The sequence below is a fragment of the Orcinus orca genome, chromosome 8, assembly GCF_937001465.1.
Source record: "Orcinus orca chromosome 8, mOrcOrc1.1, whole genome shotgun sequence".
NCBI classification, from domain to species: Eukaryota; Metazoa; Chordata; class Mammalia; order Artiodactyla; family Delphinidae; genus Orcinus; species Orcinus orca.
The window spans coordinates 82342751-82364499 of NC_064566.1; the positions used below are offsets into that span (position 1 = coordinate 82342751).

Below are 21749 nucleotides of genomic sequence, written 5' to 3' on the forward strand. Positions count from 1 at the left end.
ATGGTGTTTGGTATGTTAGATGTATTAAATACATTTTTCTTATGATATTTTCAACTAGCGATGGGTTGGGTTTATCTGGGTGTAACCCTATTGCAAGTGGAAGAAGATCTGTGTATAAAGAGAAGACATTTAGAAAAAAAAAAAGAAAAAAGAAAAAAAAGTGCCAAAATATTCACTGAGTCTTTCTGAGTGTTGGGAGAATAAATAAATGATGATTCATTAAACTGTTCTGCATTTACAAATGTTCCAAATTATAATTTGAAAATGGTGGGAATACTTCCTTTTATTTGTTTTGCAAGTCTCACCTATTTGGGGACTTTTCCATTCATCGTCTTCATAAGGGAAGCCTTGGATGTACAAATCTCTCAAAGAGTATTTTCTCAGAAGAGAGGGACTGCCAGATAAATAAAAGTTTGTCCTGTTTCCATGTAGTGGTAATCCCTAGCATTTACACAGCCCTTCAGGCTTCCTTATACTTAAAGCAGCTTCCTGAGAATGGAAAATAGGATACCAGTTATAATTACTTATAAGATTTAAATATTTTATTGTATAACAACTAAAGAGTATGAAAGAATGTTTCCATTATTGAAAAAGACTACACCAACATGAAACTTTTAAACATCCAGACAAAGAAAAACTTTAGAATCTCTGAGTGGGGTGGAAAGGCACTTAAGAAAAAAAAAGAATTCCTAGATTTAGCCTCTCAAATTTTGATTCAGTTGATCTAGAGTAGGGCACAGGAACTAGAATTTTTTTTATAATTTTTTTGATGTGGACCATTTTTAAAATCTTTATTGAATTTGTCACAATATTGCTTCTGGTTTTTTGGGGGGTTTTTTATGTTTTTGTTTTTTGGCCCTGAGGCATGTGGGATCTTAGCTCCCCAACCAGGGATCACACCCACACCCACTGCATTGGAAGGTGAAATCTTAACCACTGGACTGCCAGGGAAGTCCCAGGAACTAAAATTTTTTATGAGGGTTCTCAGACTATTTATTCAGAAGGTCCATGAAGCACATTCATTTTATACATTTATTTATTTATTTACTTATGTCTGTGTTGGGTCTTCGTTGCTGTGCGTAGGCTTTTTCTAGCTGGGGCAAGCGGGGGCTACTCTTCGTTGTGGTGCGTGGGCTTCTCATTGCAGTGGCTTCTCTTGCTGCAGAGCACGGGCTCTAGGCGCACGGGCTTCAGTAGTTGTGGCTTACGGGTTCTAGAGCACAGCCTCAGTAGTTGTGGTGCCCGGGCTTAGTTGCTCCACGGCATGTGGGATCTTCCTGGACCAGGGCTCGAACCCGAGTCCCCTGCATTGGCAGGCGGATTCTTAAACACTGTGCCACCAGGGAAGCCCAGCACATTCATTTTAGACTTTCAAATGACAAACTGGCTTTTCCTGTAGAAATCTCAGAAAGGAAGATTGTATATAAATATTCTCACTAAAAATTAGCAGTGTTTAAATAATATACAAATTATCTTCAATAGGTCCCTGTTATAGCAAAATCAGATCAGTCAGTAGGGTAGATACAATCTTAAAGTAGTGGCTATTTGAGCAAACATTTTGCAGTGTAATCAGTTGAAATTGGACATTTATAAGGAAACCAAGTTTTGTAAATTCATGTTAAAAAATGAAATTTCAGGCAGATCAGTATTTCAGCATGGATTTTTCTTATGAATTTTCAAGCAATTGATTAAACAAGAAAAAATAATTCCACCTAACTTAGGTAAACATAAAAACTCACAAAATATGCATTTTCATGCCTAATTTATAGTTCATGAAAATACTATTCTGAAATGACAATCAGTATAAATATTATATTTCAAATGCTATTTTCCTCAAATAATGTTACAGTTTCATTTGGCATGCAGCGTCTTTGCAACATACAGCTACACTGAGTGAACTGAAGCAAACCTGCATCACAATTACCTGAGGTATTTATGAAAATGCACAGATATTCGTTAGACTCAAAAATTTTCCATATCACTGCAGTGTTTTCCTCTGCACACTTCCGTTTGGGGTTACATTAATTTGGCTCAATAGATAGTAACAATTATAGTAGTCTGTTGTCATTTATCATTCCCACATCAGCTTTGCTGTAGTAGGAATTGCTTCAGTGCCAGAAGAATGAGTAATGCTCATCCCTGAGCTAATTAATGGAACTCTGTCACTTCACATCCAAGGTAGTAATTAAGTATTGCTGATGAAACAGGTTTAAATTTCACACACAAAGTAAGCCATTTTACATTCATTTTACATTTAACATATTTTGGAGCTTCCAGCAGTTAACTCCAGAATAAACAAATCTGTGCTAAGGAAATAATTATTGTTAACTGATGTAAGCTCAAGCTTTTCCCACCTTTTTTATGGGCAACAATCAAGCTTTTCAAAAGTTACTCATAGTATTCAAAAATATTTTACAAATATTGGAATAAATTTTTCTTTTCCTTAGTTAACAAAGGAAATAGCATGATTCTTAGATGTGTTATTGGTCTTCCATTGATTTACCCTTAGTATTATTGGTTGAGAACTGCTAACCTAATATTAAAAGTGATACCAAAATCTGAAGAATAGGTGCAGGGGCTGGTTTATAACCAGCTTAGTCATCTCTAAGCCTCTATAAGTTACTACAAAACTGTCTTTCCAGATCCCTTGGAAAATCTGCTCCAATGTGTCTCAGAGTATTCTGAATGCTGTAATACCTTTTAGGTTCAGGTTCATAATCAGCTACCTACTGATGGCATCCAGCAATGTTTCCAATTTTCATCTGCTCATGGTAGTGTACTCAACTGTCAAGTTGCCTGAGACATAAACTACATGATTGTACACTGCTCATAAATTTGTCAAGTGGACACAGCAACCTGAAGTCAAATCAAAGGAACAGCACAAGGCTTTTTATTTGTAATGTAGCACTTTGAATTTAAAGGCCACTATAGTTAAAAAAAACTGAACTAAACTTAAAAAAAACAGAAGAGTGTTGTGCAAATAAATAGCAATAAATAGACTCATACTTTAAGGATGAAAACTTAAAAATGGATTCTGTTACCTAGGACATATCCAGTACATTTTCACTGTGGCTTTATTGGTATTGTCAATCAATTGACGTGACATATTTATTGTGAACTTGTAAGAGTTAACAGTCTTCACCCTTGACCTTGTCAATTTGCCTGACTAGGATGATACTTCAGAGTAAGTAGAATTGCATTCCATTGTTCCCTTCCACTTTCAAATATTGTTCATTTTCATAAGCATCTATTTGATACAACTTTGATATATTTTTGAGACTTTCTACTAAAAAGTAATTCAGATTCTCAGAAAATTGGTTCATCTATTCTACTGAACAAGAGACTTAATTTTCATTGGAACAGTGGATGTTGCCACTCATGTAGCTCAATGGCTATGTGAACTGAGAACTGGAATTAAAAATGTATCTCATGTTCAGTACTGAGAAGACAGCTCTCTTCTTCAGGAAAGATAAAATTTTCCTTTGAATATATGTGCCCTTTTCAACACTCAGCAAGTTTCTTCTGGATTTATATCTGTATTTGGAGAGCAAAATATTTCCTTTATTTAGAGTTAGTAAATACTGATATCTCATCAATAGAGTTACTTTATAGTCATTCAGTTTTGTAAAATCTATGTTTAGAAGGTATGGAAAATTCTTGAAGAGTATATATATTGCATCATAAACATAACACTTCAGTGTGTCTTGGACAGCCACAAAGTAAAGACAAGTGACAAGCAAGAAGCAGTGGATTACAGGACATAGAGAAAATGTGGACTCTATTCTTAGAAATATTAGAATCTGTTTATTATTTGCTGCTATAAAACTCTTCCTCTATATGGAAATTTCACCTTCAAAGGTTGTAACTTAAAGCAATGATTATGCGGTTAATGGTTTAAATAGTGACATGTATATTATGTGATAAGTGAACAACATATACAAAAATATACAACTGTGTATTGGACTTTCTGATTGAAGTTTGGCATGAATCTTGTATTTTATTTAGTAAGTACATTAATTTAAGAGTCTAAATCAAAGTTGTCTATTTGAAAGGAATGTGTTTTGTTGTTTATGCAAAATTAGATTAACTTAAATATGAAAAGGAAAAATAAGATTTATATATTTAAAGAAAGTACAGATGGAAGGCATTTTCTCTGTCATCAAAAATAACTTTAGATTTTTATTATATCTTTTAATTTAAATATTTGTGTTTACAATTATTTTATCATTAAATGCCTCATTTTAAATTTTATTTTAGAGAAACTATTAACTAGCATATTTCATAAATATAGGAAAATTTAAAAGTTGAAGACTATTCATATAAATGTCATATAGTCTCAACTTACAAAATGTTTGTGTGTCTGGTCTTTCTTAGTTTCCAAGTAATCAGCAGTATTACTTAAGTATGTATAGAAATTGACTATATATATATATTTCAACATTCAAGTTATGTGATGGACATTATCACCATGTACCTGAAAAGATTAAATTTATTAAACAATTTATATACTTATATACTTAAATTTTCAACTTAGTATTTACAGAGAGAAATAGTGATGAAAACATCCTTTACCTGTTTGAAGAAAATGGCAAAACTAATGTTATAAAGTACAAAGTGAGTTTCCTAATTTAAAAAGAGGTTGAACTTATTATTTATTTTTAGTGCTTACTTATGGGTATAGAAATGTTATACTTTCTGCTGTGAATGTATCTAGAAACCTGAAGCATTTATGCAGAGGTAAGATGCTGAGCTTGGACTAAATTGTCCTTTATCAAAAAGCATCATGATTTTTCATAGAGGAGTACCATTAATGCAGTAGATATTATAATAAATTACAAATATTTGGGCTGAATAAATATTTAAGTGCATCTCTTTTAGGTTTAAGTTGTCTCTAGATGAATATGCTACATGCCATGAGTTTATAGGATAAAGAATGAAAGAACTGAATTTTCATTTTTTATACTGAATAGATTTCTTCTTTTAAAACCTGTAGTCTACATTGTAAAAATAAGGCTCAGAAAAATAAGTAACTGATCTTTAAACAGAGTGTTTTAAATGGCCTGGAATTCATAAAATGATCTATTGTATTACAAAGGAAAATCTGAAGTGTGTCTAGAAAAAGAAAAGAGAAAGTTCACTATTTTAGATAAAAAGATGTGGGATTAAGAGGGGTGATTTCTGTGGGAACAAACTGGTGGAGGTCTATGAATTCAATATGCGTAAATTAATGCAGAAAGAAATAAGGGTCTGAAGGGAAAATTATTGACAAATAAAACAACAGGTAGTAGAAATTATTTGGGCTGTGATATTTCATATTGTCAAGAAAAAATTTAGAAGGATATAGGATTCAAGTATGAAATGAACAACGACTTCCACAAATCTTTGTTGAATTTTTGAAGGAAGTTTCTAAGAGATGTTGTCTATGGAAAAGTAGCAGAATGTAATAAACTCATAATTTCCTCCTTAATTGTGACTTGAAAAGTAGGTTGATAATTAAAAATTTAAAAAATTTGAATTTTAAACTTTCAGGTCAAGATGATAGACTGAATTCGCACATTAATCTCTTCTTCCAAAACCCTAAAAATGATATTCAAATAATTAAAAGATATAAATCCACATTGATGGAGGTAGTGGGGAAAGGCCATCAGTAGATCCCCAAATGTTCACAGAAACAAAGCCAAAAAGGAACCAATGAATTTAGCCAAACTCCAAGGAGATTCATGAAACAAAAATACCTGGAAGTTCCATAATATTAGTTCGTTCCTCACCCCCATGTGACAGCTGCTTGGGTTATTAACCCAAATGTCACCTATGTCAACCCCCACAATTTCCCTTACTGGAAGAGATGGCTGTCACCATCAAAGGTAAAAGTGCCAAATACCCACTTTTGAAGAATCTCTTATATCTTGGTCACGAGCATTTGACCCAGCCCTGATAAGTTGGATGGGAGGAAGTCTTGAGAGACTTCTGGGGAAGGTTTTTCTCACTAAAGTAAAGAGTGTTAGGAGAAAACATCTTTCTTCTTTATCATATTTGTCATGTCTACCTAGGATACCTGGAATTGTCACAGCCTTTTGGGACTAAAGGCTAAGCCTATGACCTCTTCCCTAAATAGCATCAATGAACTTATGAATTAACCCTGAAATAACCTACCTTCATATTTCTAGTTGTTCCACACTGTTTAAGGCATTTTATTTAATTATTGTGTTACTTCAGGCCAAAATTCTCCCAACATACAGCCTCAAATAAAACCTGTAATTGACAAACTCCTACCATGTCCAGAGTCGCAGTCAATTTTTTATTGCTTTATTCTAAAATATGAACAAATAGGCACCAGACTTTTGAGGAAAGCCTGTAACATAATATTAAAAGAATATCAGAAAAAAATACCACAAGAAAAAAAGATAATTCAGTGAAAAGAACATAAATTTAAGACTAAAACCACTAATTATATCATCAGAACATTCCTTGTCCCTAGTAACTTCTGAAGTCACAAAAAAACTATATGTAATATGTAATATATGTATCCTGTTTAGATTCTGATTCAAACAGCCTTTTTAGGGAAAAAATCATTTTGAGATAAATAGGAAAATAAGAATATGGGCTGGATATTAGATGAAATCAAGGAATTAACTGTGTAGGTAAGATAAGGGCATCATATTAGATGGTGAAAATTTACGTACTTTTAAAGAAATTGATCCTTAATTCCTTGTACACACTGATGTATAAAAATGATGAGATAACATTTTGTCTGGGCTTTGCTTTTAAATATAATCCAGCTGAGACAGGAGGAGCAAAAGAAGGGGAATATATAAGTAGTATGGTAAATTCTTGATGATTATGAAATTTGGGTGACAGGATATGGGGGTTAAGTAATATTTTTTGCAAGCATAGTTGCCCCTAGAGAAGACTTGGTTAAGGAAAGATGAGACAAGAGATTTTCTTGTCATTATAGGACTTTCTATACCACTTGATTTTTCTGAAAATCATACTCATATATTTCAATAATAAAAAAAACTTAATGAATTTATTCTAATAGAACCATTAAGGAACTGTAAATTTGAGGTGATAAGACTTTTAACTATGCAAAGTGTGTGTGCCTGTATGTGTGTGTGTGCACACCAAATGTATTTAAAAATATGAACTCAATAGTATTTGACAAGGTTAAAAGAATGTGATGTGGCAAATCAGGCAAGACTTAACAAAGCAGATGAGATTTTATTTGTCATAGAGTAATAATGGGTCATGTACATTTAAGCTACTCTATACACAATTAGAAATTTGGCAGTCCACCATATCATCTTATATAACCCTTATAAAATATCCATTTCATAGGGTGGATAGGATGGGAATTGAGAATGCTAATAGACCAAAGTGAGGAAGTTAAGTTATGAAGGAAAGGGGGATCAGTCAGATCAATAGGACTAAACCATAGTAAACAAGTCCATAGTAAAGTGAAAGTATTGAATTTTTAGAGAGAAAAATTTTACTCTATACTTATTCTGAAGTAGAATTTTGAGAAAGATGGAAAATACTACATGGCAAAGCAAATTCTACATAATAAAAAAGGGATTCATAGAAAGGTGAAAGTAAATGATGTAGGAAAAAGTTGAACATTTCAGAAAAGATAATGGTTGAAGTCAGAAAAAAAGAAGTTACAGGCTGAGGCTGAGATTTCCTCAGAGTCAGTGAAAAGAATGATGGAGGGACATATCTATGTTCTTTAAACTACAGATGGAGGTATCATTGTAGTGGCACTCACACTCTCTCTCACACTAAATCCTCTGCTGTTTACAGCTATGACACAGAAAGCAAAATACTACATAATAAAATAGTTTCTAGAAATTAGTGAACAAAAGCAATTTTGTCAAAAATGTTTACATAGCAGATAATACAAAGTGTCCTTATACCTTTATGAAGAAACATTGTTATCGAATACCAGTAATTATTATAAACATGTCTCTGAGAATGAAAAATCTTTAAAAGAATAATTGTCTTGAAAACCATAAATCCTTTATATCAAGTACATCAACTTACTCAACCAATTTTCAATATGGAGAAGTTTATATATCTTAAGTGCATAAGATTTCTGATTCAAAAGTTACTTGGCTAAGAAAATTCATTATATTATAAAGCTCTCTTCAATACATAAATTCAACAAAAAGATCTCATTTTAGTAATAGAAATTGTCTAAATTCATCTATTTCTTCAACAAATATTCATTGCAAATCTATGTTCCAGGCATAAGAGTTATATAGATAAATAAGGCACAGTCATTACTCCCAAGGAACTCATAGTCACATGTGGAAAATCAACATGTAAATATGTTTTTTTTAATAAATTTATTTACTTAATTAATTAATTTATTTTGGCTGTGCTGGGTCTTCATTGCTATGCACAGGCTTTCCCTAGTTGTAGCGAGCAGGGGTTACTCTTTGTTGCAGTGCACAGGCTTCTCATTGCGGTGGCTTCTCTTTGTTGCAGAACACGGGCTCTAGGCACATGGGCTTCAGTAGTTGTGGGACATGAGCTCAGTAGTTGTGGCTCATGGGCTCTAGACCACAGGCTCGGTAGTTGTGGTGCATGGGTTTCGTTGCTCCATGGCATGTGGGATCTTCCCGGACCAGGGCTCAAACCCCAGTCCTCTGCATTGGCAGGAGGATTCTTAACCACTGCACCACGAGGGAAGTCCCTGTAAATATGCTTTAAAGTGACAATTGCTTCAATAGACATCTGTATAATATGACATGAAAGTGGAGATGATAATAGTACTCACAGTGTTCAAGTTTTCATTCATCTTTGCTAGTAGGTTAGTGAAAAAATAAGAGTTCTGGAGCCAGACACACCAGATGGTGAATCTGGGCCCTTACTAGTTATAAATCATAATAATAATATTTACCTGGTAGGGTTGTTAGGAAGACTGAATGAAATGCTGTATGTATCACTAGCAGCACAGAGACTATCACATAGTAAGTGATTATTTCACTACTCAACAAATAATGTATTGAGTGTCTAGTGTACAGAGTGAACTAATCAAGATGTTGGGGATACCTTAGAGAAAAGGTAGCCAAGGTGTTGCTTCCATGGCTTGTAGATTCTAGTGATGGGAGTGGTTAGGAGAGGTCTCTCATTTGAAGTCCATTTTTAACAAAGATGTGAATGACTCAGAGTCAGACAAGTGAAGATTAGGAAAAAGAAAGTCCAAACTAGGGACCCTGTGATAAAAATGAGCTTGTTGGTTTTGAAACAGAAGGAAAACCAGTGTTTCCAGCATGAAGACAGGGTGGCAAGTAAGAAAGAAAATGGAACAGATGAGATCCAAGAGCTATGGGCATGTAAGGACTTTGAAAACCAGAATAAGGAGTTTTGATTTTTATCTCAAGTTGGAGTAAAGCAGGAAAGCAACATAATCTGATGTATACATTAAAATGATAACTCTAGCTATATTATATGTATTTTGTAGCTTTGATGCACATTGCCACAAATATTATCTGGCACTTCTGTGGCAGAACCAGTCGTCTTTTCTCTCTGTAAAATAACTTGCTAAAATAACCAATTAAAATCTTATTTTGTTAAACTAGTGTGATTTCATTACCCCTCTGTACAAGGCAGCAATATTCTGGTCTGTCTTCAGAGGATAAATCTTTGTGTGACCAAGTGGTTAAATCAAATAAGATGTCAAAGGGGACTCCAATCAAGATGGTGGAATAAGAGGGCATGGGAGGGAGGGTGACGCAAGCAGGAAGAGATATGGGAACATATGTATATATATAACTGATTCATTTTGTTGTGAAGCTGAAACTAACATACCATTGTAAAGCAATTATGCTCCAATAAAGATGTTTAAAAAAAAAAAAAAAGAGGGCATGGAGCTCACCTCCTCCCACAAATACATCAAAAATACATCTACATGTGGAACAGTTCTCACAGAATGCCTACTGAACACTGGCAGAAGATCTCAGACAGCCAAAATTGCAAGAAAGATCTCCACCTAACTAGGTAGGATGAAAGACAAGGAATAAAAAGAGGAATCTGGATGGGACCTGCACCCCTGGGAGAGAGCTATGAAAGATGAAAGGTTCCCACATCCAGGGAAGCCCCTTCACCAGTGGGGAGGTCAGCTGGGACAAAAACGTAACTTCAGAGACTCAGAGGAGAGTGCAGAAACCAGTTTGCAGCAGGCAGTACCACACAGAAGGTCCCTGCTACCTCCCTGCACTCCCCAGTCCAAGACGTGCATCTGCTAGTGTGGGCAAAGGCTCAGTGCTGAAACTTGGGTTTCAGAGGACAGACCTAGGGAAAGGACTGGGATTGACTGTGTGGAGACAGCCTGAAGTGGCTGCAGTGTGATACAGGCTGCATCTAGGGGTGTACATGGAAAAAGACCAGGCCCATCAAGGAAGGGAAGCACCATTGTTAACAGGCGCATGAAGGGAAGGAAAGAGCCCCCCATAGTAGCCTTTTTCTCAGCACATTCTCAGCCAGCACAGCACCACCTATACAAGCTCTGGAATCCTGCACATGCCAGTGGGTTGCCCACATGCAGAGGCAGGGCTGAAATCTGAGCTGATTTCCAGGGACCATGTGACTTAGGAAGCAGGGATGAAATCTGAGCCCTCTCCCTGCAGGTGTGTGATCCACAGGTTTACAGCCTCTGGGGCTTTCTGCTGGACATCCCAGTGGTCTACAGGTACTCCTGTGGCTGAGGCAAGTCTAGAATTAGCAACCGTAGACTGAGTGGGCACGAATATGTGGAGGTCATGCCAGGGTCTGTGCTGCTTCCATAGCTCCCAAGGCAGGTCCAGGTGCATGACTGCTGTCGTGGTACCTGACTTCAGTGGAAATACACCTACAATCTCTGGTGGATTTGTAAACACAGCACCTGAGGGACACCAGGGCCGATTGCCTGCATTCCTATGGTTGAGGCAGGGCCAAGGGCAGTGCCAACAACAGTGCACTTTGTGAGCCTGTGCAATGGGTGACAGGCAACACCACAGAATGCAGTCCTCTGTGGAGAGCAGAGGATTACTCAGTGGCTCCTCTCACAAGAGGAGTGCTCCAATCCCACCTACGTCACACTGCAGCTCAGAAATGGATCTGGGGGCTTCTACTCCAACAACTAAGGAGCAGACCCTGCCTCTGGCAAGGCTGTGACAACAACAGAGCAAAGAGGAGACTCCATTTAGTATCCAGTACAGGCTTTGGTAACAACACCACCAGTCACACCCACGATCAAGGAGATAAAGGCCAGCATACACTGAGGAAAGATGCAGCAGGCATCCATACTAAAAACAGCCCTCACACCAAAAATATTAAAGCCACTCATGCTACACAGGGATGCTTGCACATAAAAGCAGCCCTCCAAGACCACAATGAATAACTGTTTCCCCCAAACTCATAGACTCAGTGAAATATAAGTAAAATGAAGAAGCAGAGGAACCACTCCCAATTAAAATATCAAGAAAATTCCCCTGAAAGAACAAACAATGAAAGAGACCTTTTCAGTCTAATAGATACCAAGTTCAAAAAGGAGGAAATGAAAATACTGAAGGAATTAAGAAAGGCTATTGATAGAAAAGCAGATTACTATAAAAAGGAATGAGAAACTATAAAGAGGAACCAAGAAAACTTAGGCAACTCATTTGCCAAGACAAAAGCCAAGCAAGGGCAATAAATAGCAAATTGAATAATGCAGAAGAATGATAAGTGATCTGGAAGATAGAATAATGGAAATCATCCAATCAGAACAGCAGACAGAAAGACAAATGAAAGAAAAACAATACAAGAGAACTATGGGATAATATAACACTTGCCAATCTACACATAATAGGGATCCCAGAAGGAGAAGAAAGAGAAAGGGATATCAAAAATGTATTTGAAGAAATTATGACTGAAAACTTCCCAAATTGGAAGAAGAAAACAGATATCTGTGTATGGGAAGTACAGAGGGTCCTCCAAAAGATGAACCCAAACAGATCTATAACAAGACATATTGTAATTAAAATGGCAAAAGTTAAAGAGAGGATTTTAAAGGCAGCAAGAGAAAAAAAATAATTTCAAAGGAACCCCCAAAAGGCTATCAGCTGATTTCTCTACAGACACAATGCAGGCCAGAAGAGAGTGCAAGATATATTCAAAGGCCTGAAAGGGAAAAACCTGCAACCTAGGATTCTCTACCCAGCAAGATTATCACTTAGAATAGAAGGATAGAAAAAGAATTTCTCAGACAAGCAAAAACTAAAAGAATACAGAAATACTAAACTTATTCTAAAAGAAACACTAAAAGGTCTTCTCTAAATGGAAAAGAAGCAAAAATCTGTAGGAAAGAGAAAATCCCAAATGTAATGTAAATCACTTAAATAAGCCAGAACAAAGATTTTTTTTAAAAAAATCAAAACATTTTTGTGAAAGAAATAACCACAATGAACAGCAAAAAAGATAAACATAAAGATGTAAAAGTGGACATCAAAAAATCATAAAATGTGGAGGGTAGATTTTTTTAAAATGTGTTTGAGCCTATATGACTATCAGTCTAAAGCAAGTAGATATAGGAAGGGTTTAACATACTTGAAAAACAGGGTAATGTGTTTTTATGTTACCCAATTCAAAAACACAATAATTTCACAAAAACACAAACATAATACAAAAGAAAACCATCAAACCACAAAATGAAAAAGAAAAGAACATAGAAAAAGAAATACAACTGGAAAACAAGGTTTAAAATGGCAATAAATATGTATCTATCAATAACTACCTTAAAAGTCAATAGACTAAATGTTCCGATCAAAAGACATAGAGTGGCAGATTGGATAATAAAATAAGAGTCTACAATATGCTGCCTACAAGAGACCCACTTTAGGATGAGGACACATATAGATTGAAAGTGAAAGAATGGAAAAAGATATTTCATGCAAGCAGAAATGTCAAAAAACTGGCGGTAGCAACACTCATATCAGACAAAACAGACTTTAAAACACAGGCCATAAAGATAAAGAAAGACACTATATAATGATAAAAGTATCAATAAAAGAGGATATTACACTCGTTAATATATATGCACCAAATATAGAAGTACCCAAATATATAAAACAAATACTAACTGACATAAAGGGAGAAATTGTTGGGAATACAATCATAGTAGGAGATTTTAACACCCAACTCATATCAATGGACAGATACTCTAGACAGAAAATCAATAGAGATAACAGGACTTGCCTTTTAAGAGGAAACAGAGACCCTAAGTGATACAATAGAACAGTTAGACTTCATTGATATTTTCAGGATATTACATCCAATAAAACCAGAGTACACATTCTTTTCAGGTGCACATGGAAGATTCTCTAGGATTGACCACATGTTAGGAAACAAAATAAGCCTCAACAAATTTAAGAAGATAGAAATTATTTCAAGCATCTTTTCTGACCACAACAGCATGAAACTAGAAATCAACCACAGAAAAAGATATGAGAAAATTAAAAAAAAGAAACAGTTACATGGAGACTAAACAATATGCTAGCGAAAAACCAGTGGGTTAGCAATGCAATCAAAGAGGAAATTAAAAAATACTTTGAGACAAATGACAATGAAAACACAATGATACAAAATCTATGGGATACAGGATAAGCAGTTCTTAGTGGGAAGTTCATAGTGATGCAGGCCTTCCTCAAAAAACAAAACATCTCCAATAAGCAACCTAAGCTACCACCTAATGGAATTAGAAAAAAAAGAACAATCAAAAACTAAAGTCATCAGAAGGAAGGAAATAATAATCAGAGAGGTAATAAATAAAATAGAGATTAAAAAACAATAGAAAAAAGTCAATAAAACCAAGAGCTGGTTCTTTGGAAGAGTAAACAAAATTAACAAAGAATATGATGAGCAATTATATGACAACAAATTGGACAACCTAGAAGAAATGGACAAGTTTCTAGAAATATACAGTTCACCAAAACTGAATCAAGAAGGAACAGATAATTTGAACAGATTGATCACTAGAAGTGAAATAGAATCTATTACATTATTACACTGTTTATTACATTATTAACACTCCCTACAAACAAAAGTCCAGGACCAGGTGGCTTCACTGGGGAATTCTACTAAATATACAAAGAAGAACTTACACCAATCCTTCTCAAACTCTTCCAAAAGATTGAAAAGGAAGGAACACTCCCAAAGTCATTCTGTGAAGCTGTCATCACCCTGATACCACAATCAGACAAAGACACTTACCAAGAAAGAAAATTACAGGCCAATATCTTTGATGAATATAGATGCAAAAATTCTCAACAAAATATTAGCAAAACAAATCCAACAACACATAAAAAAGATCATACACCATGACCAAGTTTGATTCATCCCAGGGTCAAGGATAGTTCAACATATGCATATCAATCAATGTGATAAACCACATCAAGAAAAGAAAAGGTAAAAACCACATGATCATCTCAATAGATGCAAAAAAAAAAACATGTGATAAAATTCAACATCCATTCATGATAAAAACTCTTACCAAAGTGGGTACAGAGGGACCGTATCTCAACATAATCAAAGCTGTTCATGACAAACTCACAGCCAACATAATACTCACTGATGGAAAGCTGAAAGCCTTCTTGCTAAAATCTGGAACAAGACAAGAATGCCCACTCTCACCACTTCTATTCAACATAGAATTGGAAGTCCTAGCCACAGCAATCAGACAAATAAAAGAAGTAAAAAGTATCCAAATTGGAAGGAAAGAGGTAAAATTGTCATTATATGCAGATGACATGATATTCTATATAGAAAACCCTAAAGAATCCACACAAAAACTGCTAGAACTGAAAAATGAATTCAGAAAGGTAGCAGGATACAAGATTAACATACAGAAATCAGTTGCATTTCTTTACATTAACAATGATATATCAGAAAGGGAAAGTTAAAAAAAAATCCTTTTTAAAGTTGCATCCAAAAAAAATATTTAGGAATAAACCTGACCGAGTAGGTGAAAGACTTATATGCTGAGAACTGTAAAACATTGATACTGGAAACTGAAGATGATTCAAAGAAATGGAAATATATCCCATGCTCTCAGATTGGAAGAATTAATATTGTCAAAATGGCCCTACTACCCAAAGCAGTCTACCTATTTAATGTGAGCCCTATCAAATTACCCTTGAGGTTTTTCACAGAACTAGAAAAAATAATCCTAAAATTTATATGGAAACATAAAAGACCCAGAATTGCCCAAGCAATCCTGAGGAAAAAGAACAAAGCAGGAGGCATAACCTTCCCCATCTTCAGACAATACTACAAAGCCACAGTAATCAAAACAGCATGGTATTGGCACAAAGACATATGGATCAATGGAACAGAATAGAGAGCCCATAAATAAACCCACACTCCTATGGTCAATTAATCTATGACAAAGGAGGCTATAATATACAGTGGAGAAAAGACAGTCTCTTCAGCACGTGGTGTTGGGAAAGCTGGACAGCCACATGTGAATCAGTGAAGTTAGAATACTCCCTCACACCACACACATAAATAAATTCAAAATGTCTTAAAGACTTAAATATAAGACATGACACCATAAAACTCCTAGAAGAGAACATAGGCAAAACATTCTCTGACATAAATTGTGACAATGTTTTCTTAGGTCAGTCTACCAATGCAATAGAAATAAAAGTAATAATAAACAAAGGGACCTAATCAAACTTACAAGTTTTGCATAGCAAAAGAAACTATAAACAAAACAAAAAGGCAACTCCATTTATTTGGACCTACCCATGCTGGCTCTCACTTCAGGTTTTTAACCATTACTCTTTATTGTTGTAGCACTGTCCATGGAGAAAGGCATTGGCACAAGACCAGGTGGGATGCTGCAAGGAACTAGGGCATAATACAAGGTACTGGGAACTGGAAATGAAAGGAGGTCAGAAAGTAGGAAGCACAAGTGTGAAGTGATTTATCTGACTGTAGCATATAAACCAAGCTATTAATTAATTCTTGTTTTTTACAGAGCCAAAATAAAATATATAAAGCACTGCTAATTTCTCAACTCTTACTTGAATTCAAAAACTCTCCTTTGGGGAACAATTTATGTCAAAATGACTTCATAAGTATTCAGATGAAATTAGGAATATGTTAATACAGCACATCTATTTGTGAGACACTTCCTACAATGAATTTAATGCTGATAAAGTATTTTCACAGAAAAATAGTACACAAAGTTTGGTCTCCATGCCATTTTTTGAAGAACGTTTATGCTTACTTGCATGCAGGTATGTGATAGATGGATGCTTTTGGCCAAGAAGGATCCTAGTCATAGTTTTCACCTGAACATGGAATAACAACTAGGAATAATCAAGTGAAATTCAGTTATTTATCAAAACAAAGGGTCTTTCCACCTTTTTAAAAAACAATTTGCGTTATTTTAATGTTTTTCTGTTTAGAGGCAAAGTGAGGGCTGTGAATAGGTGAGACTCTGTACTTAAATACTTTAAACCACAACCTGAGAGTTCTTAAAATGTAGTTATTAATGACAGTGTGTTAATAACCATTGTTTTGCTCTCTCAAGGGACAAAAAATGAAAGAAACCATTTTATTTGATATAAATCTCAAAGAACAACTTATTTTAATTTCTTTGTACCCTATTTTTCACTGATCCATTCAAACAATATTTATTGAATATCTATTATGTGCTGTGTACTATGTTAGTGCTAATATATATTTCCATAAATGTTTATGATGTCCTTCCTAACTCTCTATGGAAAACTATGGGGGAAAGATGACAAGAAATAAACTATATTTTATCAAAGATTCATTCATGTAGATATTAACATGAAAGTACTCCTTCATGACTTCTGAATTAACTGGTTTAAGCAGATATTCTGGAAAACTTAATCTCTTTTTTAAAATATGAGATAATGATTATACCTAATTGAGTCAGTGTTTGGCATAGATGCTTATTGTTATTTTTGTTGGTATTATTCAAATTGTATGATTAAGTTACTGAAGAGAATCTTTAGTATCTGGTATGTGTTACTTTGATCATTTTTGAATTAGTTATTCATAAAAGAAAAGCTAAGTAGATGTTGTGGTTACCTTACCTAAATTATACTGGCTTTCTTTCTGTTTGGTTTTAACTTCTTAACCTGATCAGCATCTGCCTTATATGAAACATTATTTAATTTCTTCCTTTGTTTGCTTTTGCTTCTGAACACCCCTTTTGACTTAAAAAAAAAAGTCATGTTTCTTTTTGGTCAAGCTTAAACTGTCAATTTCTTAAGCATCTTCCTGAATTGATTATCTACTCTCTCCACTGAGTATTGAAACACATGGTCTCAAGATTGCTCAGTCTCTTCAGTTGTTCAAGTGGAGCATGAAACAAAAGGCATTAAATACTTCCTACAAACAGGCCTCTCTAGCTATAGTGAAAATACTTGCAAAGCCACACAACGTAACTACCCATATTCAGAGCCATTTATGCACATATTGCAGGCAGGGTAATTCAACTTTCATACTTCTTTTTTTTTAATTAAGCAAAGGCCAAGTAGCTATGTACCTTGTGCTGGATTCTGTTTGCTTCCACCAAATAAAGCAGATTTGATGGCAAAGTACCTTGTATGAAAATACCCTACATTTATCTTCTCTGGATTTAATGTTTATTAGAGATTATGATATAAACTACTATGGTGATAAACATAGAGAATTGATAACTGCAAAAGGCAGTCAATGCCTAGAAATCAAAGTGGTGTAGAATGGAAATGAAAATGAGGGTGTCAAGGACTGGCATAACCCATATCATTAGACTGTTTTGAAAAATATCTCAGAAATAAATGACTTCTTGTTTTATTTGTTTGATTTTTACTATTTTTAATTGCACAAGTAATCCTTTGCCACACAGTAGAGATTATCATACTAAGTGAAGTAAGTCAAAGACAAATATCATATGATATCACTTATATGTGGAATCTAAAAAAAAAAATTATACAAATGAACTTACCTACAAAACAGAAATAGACTCACAGAGATAAAAAACAAACTGATTATTACCAAAAGGGATAGTGGTAAAACAACAAGGACCTACTGTATAGCACAGGGAACTATATTAATATCTTGTAATAACCTATAATGAGAAAGAATCTGAAAAAGAATGTGTGTGTGTATATATATATATATATATATATGTCTGTATATATATGTATAACTGAATCACTTGCTGTACACTTGAAACTAATACAACATTGTGAATTAACTATACTTCAATTTGAAAAATCTGAAAATATTAAAGAACTAATAGTCTCCTTTGAGCTTGGTTTAAAAAGTGAATAAAGGGAATTCCCTGGTGGTCCTGTGGTTAGGACTCAGCACTTTCACTGCTGTGGCCCAGGTTCAATCCCTGGTCAGGGAACTAAAATCCCACAAGCCACACAGCATGGCCAAAAAAAAAATTAAATGAATAAAACCTGAATTCTTAATCCCAGTATCTTTCCTGAGCTTTGTTCATCTGTTTCTAACCTTCTTCTGCTGGACATTGCCAATTAGATGCCCCTGGCACAATGTCCAAGAAAAATTTACTCCTCCATCATTTGCTGCTTTTTTTAGAGTACATATATTTCAGTCACATATGCCAGAAAACTGGGAGTCATTTTTATGTCTCCCACACTTCCTACACATTAATCACCAAACCCATGATACCCCCAGAATTTCTCTTATTCTGTGTCTTTTCTTCCACTTTTATAGCCTCTGTTCTACTTTTGTCTTCTCGCTGAATTATTACAATAACCTTTTTCACATGTACCACCTTTACACTAATCTCTTTGGACTTCAGTCATTTTCCATACCAGAATAAAAACATCTAATTTTATATGTATAATATATATATATATATAGCCATATACATATATATGTTGTTTATTCGTTTGTTTAAAACAAAAAACAATATCTTTGCCTTATGATCACCTTCAAAATTCTTTCCTTATTACCTTCAAATTCAGTTATACAGGATGTGCAGTCACTGTGCTTTTATTCATGCTGCTCTTTCTGACTGGGGATACTTTAACCAAACCCTTATACAAACAAATAAAATCTCACAATCTCTCACACAAGCCCAGCTTCACTTTTTCACCCAGAATGTAAAATGCTATGATTTATTTTCTCACAGATCTATTTTGATCCTTTATCACAGGATAATCACAATGCATTGCACTTCATGGTTAACTTGTTGGTCTCCCCAACCCTATTCCTTTATCAAACTTAGAAATCAGAGACTTTAAATATATGTGTATATTTTCCTGTATATCAGGTACCCAGCAGAGTGTCTGCTGACATTAAGGAGGTTTGTGAGTGAGTGAACATCATGTGTTTCATATCCACATGATCTTATATTGTCAGTCTTTAGTCCTTCCCAAAGAACTCCCTTAAGTCCCCCTTAAGTGGGACCAAAGATGTACATTTTCCAGAATTGTTTCTACAGGCTGCTGATCCTATATGAGTACATCTGTTTTACATATTTTAAATAGATATCTGTGTTTCTAACCCAGTGAAAGAATTGTTCAGAAAACACTTTATGGACTCCCAAGCCACCACTTCTTCGCTTTAGATTCGATGGGCATAGTAAATACAAGGCATTATAAAAATTTAAGACAACCTCCAGAAAAAATGAGTTACTAAAAGTATCATTTATTTAGTAAATTTACTTCTAGATTCTAGGAGCAACCAAGAACCTTAAGATCTACTGTGCCTATGTATTCAAGTATAGGACGCACAGAAAATCCTTCTGTTGTTTCCTTTTACATTGATTTATTTTGAGGTAATTTAATTCCCATGGATATTTTACTATAATATTTTCAAATATATTTTCAGGACATTTTAAAGTTCATCAGTTGGCTTTTTCGTAATTGCAAACAGAGACCCTAAGGATGATGGCCAGGCATTATCATATGGATTTTCCAGATAAAGAATGATGTACACAGAAAGGGGGACTGTTTGTCTAAGGCAACCAGAGCTAAGAAGTGGTAAATGATCTAGATCAAATTTAAGATTATTTCTATTAATCTATTTCAGCATTCAGCAGTTAAAAGTGTATGCAACAAAGATATTTTTGGTGATAGCCTTCAGTTCTAAATACCTTTGTGTGTTACATGCAATTGTGTATTTTGTAAACCTCTAACAACTTTAGCTAAAATTTGAAAACTAAATTGATAATAACTAGAATATCTTTTTCTCATGACAGATACCAGTCATACAGGTACTTGTATCCTAAATAAATAAACATAGCCAATGCCTTCTATATTCTATTTCTGCCAAAATAAATTACCATAAATTCAGTGGCTTAAAACAGCAATCTTTTTTTCTTATAATTCTGGAGATCAGAAGCCTGGTAGGCCTCTCACTTGGCTAAAAATAAATGTCAGGAGGGCTTCATCCTTTTCCAGCAGCCCAGGTCTGTTTTATTAGTTTCCTTGCCTTTTCCAGCTTCTAGAGGCCACCTGCATTCCTTGGCTCCTGGTCCCTTTCTTTCAGCTTAAAAAATAACAACAATGTATCTCTTTTTTCGAGGTGATTTTTTTTTAATTGAAGTATAGTTGAATTACAATTTTGTGTTAATTACTGCTGTATAGCAAAGTGACTCAGTTTTACATATATATATATACATTCTTTTTAATATTCTTTTCCATTATGGTTTATCACAGGCTATTGGATATAGTTCATCACTAATTATTAGAGAAATGCAAATCAAAACTACAATGAGGTACCACTTCACACCAGTCAGAATGGCTGTGATAAAGTCTACAAATAACAAATGCTGGAGAAGGTGTGGAGAAAAGGGAACCCTCCTACACTGTTGGTGGTAATGTAAGTTGGTACAGTAACTATGGAAAACAGTATGGAGTTTCCTTAGAAAACTACAAATAGAATTACCATATGATCCAACAATCCCACTCCTGGGTATACATCCAGACAAAACTGTAATTCAAAAAGATACATACACCCCTATTTTCATAGCAGCACTATTCATAATAGCCAAGACGTGGAAACAACCTAAATGTCCATCAACAGATGAATGGAGAAAGAAGATGTGGTACATGTATACAATGGAATACTACTCAGCCATAAAAAAGAACGAAATAAAGCCATTTGCAACATGCAGATGCATCCTTATGCCTTTCTTCCATAGATACTTCTCCCTCTCTGACCACTTCTGGTAAAGCTCCTTTGCTTTCATTTGTTCATGTGATTAGATTAGGCCTACTTGGATAATACAAGATAATCTCATCTCAAAGTCTTTAACATTAATCATTTCTGCAAGGTCCCTTTAGTTCTGTAACCTGTATTCACAGGTTCCAGGGATCAAAACATGGATGTCTTTGTGGAACCATTTTTCTACCTACCATACCTTCTTTTCAAAATAGAGAATGGCTTGAGGAAGTATGAGAGGGAGTTAAAAGGACCATACAGAGGAGGTGTTTAACAGAAGTTTCATTTCTGATGTAGATAATAAATCAAATGAAGTTCAAAATAAGAATTTAAGTACTTATGGAATTAATTGCATGGTCAATATCATATTAGGGGAAGAAAAGTTAGATAATTATTATAATATCACCTACTCTTAAGGAAATATCTATTAATACTGGTAAAGTTCTATTCCATTATTACAACTGATATTTATAGATTCTGTTAAAATGTACATCACAGACTCCACCCACCACAGATGCTGACTCAGGAGGCCTTTGCTGAGGTGCAGAATTTTGCTTTTTAACAAGCAT

General features: G+C 34.6%; 1 protein-coding gene and 1 non-coding gene across 12 annotated transcripts in view; both read left to right on the forward strand.

Annotated features, from left to right (window-relative positions):
- The window catches only part of GRIA4 (glutamate ionotropic receptor AMPA type subunit 4), a 517460-nt gene that overhangs the window by 42099 nt on the left and 453612 nt on the right, over nt 1–21749 (forward strand). The gene's annotated exons all lie outside the window — the stretch shown is intronic.
- TRNAE-UUC (transfer RNA glutamic acid (anticodon UUC)) lies at nt 18320–18391 on the forward strand. The gene has a single exon. It is a non-coding gene; the product is annotated as a tRNA-Glu (tRNA).